Source organism: Euprymna scolopes, chromosome 1, assembly GCF_053919585.1.
Source record: "Euprymna scolopes isolate OS-2025 chromosome 1, ASM5391958v1, whole genome shotgun sequence".
Taxonomy (NCBI): domain Eukaryota; kingdom Metazoa; phylum Mollusca; class Cephalopoda; order Sepiida; family Sepiolidae; genus Euprymna; species Euprymna scolopes.
In genome coordinates this window covers 46,856,082-46,857,387 of record NC_136482.1, presented here as the reverse complement: position 1 = coordinate 46,857,387, position 1,306 = coordinate 46,856,082, and the positions used below count along the sequence as shown (strand labels likewise).

The window sequence follows — 1,306 nt, the reverse complement described above, 5'->3', positions numbered from 1 at the left end:
TCTTTAATGAACTTAAGGACGAATTGACTGACCTTAAGAATGACTTGAATGCTAAAAAATAACTGGTATCCTTCAAAAACAACTTGAATTATCTGAAGAATGTGTTGATTGGCTATGAGACTGACTGGTTGTAAAGTGGGTGATCATTTTGCATTAAATTAATAAAGAAAAGTGATCACCAACTTTATATCACAATAAGTACAGCATGTAGTAAGAACAGATGGTATTAATTTGCTCCCGACCGAGCAAATTAGGCACAAGGCCAATTTTTAATGTAAGGAGTGAAGGGAGGGGGAAGGGAAAAAGGGGACCAGCTCCCAAGAGGTGGGAAATGGGAGCTGGTTAAAGGTCAGGCATGTGGGGTTGCCCCCACATCTGGTCTTTGCTAGTTATAGCTAGTCATAGCTAGTCATAGCTTGCAGTATCTGTCGGAACAGATGCTACACTTTGATCTTTGCCAAAAGGCCAAGAAAAGGTGTATTTATTTGCTCCCCCACCGAGCAAATAAGGCACAAGGCCGATTTTTAATGTGAGGAGTGAAAGGGAAATGGGATGAACTCCCCGGCAAGTACGGGAGCTGGATAGTGACAATTAATATGAAAGGTTGCTTATACATTGACCAATGTCTTATATGTGGGGTTGCTATTTATTTGCTCTCCCACCGAACAAATTAGGCACAAGGCTTATTTTAAATGTGAGGAGGGAAGGTAAAATGGGAACCAATTCACTAGGGAGTAGAGGAGCTGGATAGTGACAATTGGTATGAAGGGTTTCCCCTAGATTTACCAATGTCTGATATGTGGGGTTTCTACATATATGATTTGCTTACAGTATCTGCCGGAAAAGATACTACACTTTGATCTTGGCCAAAAGGCCAAAAAAAGTGTATTTATTTGCTCCCCCACCGAGCAATTTAGGCACAAGGCAGATTTCTAATGTGAGGAGTTAAGGGGAAATGTGGACCAACTCCCCGGGGAGTAGGGCAGCTGGATGGTGACAATTGGAATAAAGGGTTTCCCCTTAATTGACGAAGATATTATATGTGGGGTTGCCCCCACATATGATCTTTGCTTGCAGTATCTGCCGGAATAGATACTACACTTTGATCTTGGCCAATAGGCCAAGAAAAGCTGTGTTTATTTGCACCCCCACCGAGCAGATTAGGCACAAGGCCGATTTTTAATGTGAGGAGTGAAGGGGAAATAGGGACCAACTCCCCGGGGAGTAAGGGAGCTGGATAGTGACAATTGGTATGAAGGGTTGCCCCTACATTGACCAAGGTTTTATATGTGGGATTGCTCCCACA

The 1,306-nt window shown here is 42.9% G+C and overlaps 1 pseudogene; it reads right to left on the bottom strand.

Annotated features, from left to right (window-relative positions):
• Positions 1-302: 302 nt before the first annotated feature.
• On the bottom strand, positions 303-477 carry LOC145284829 (U2 spliceosomal RNA; annotated as a pseudogene).
• Between the last annotated feature and the right edge of the window lie 829 nt (positions 478-1,306).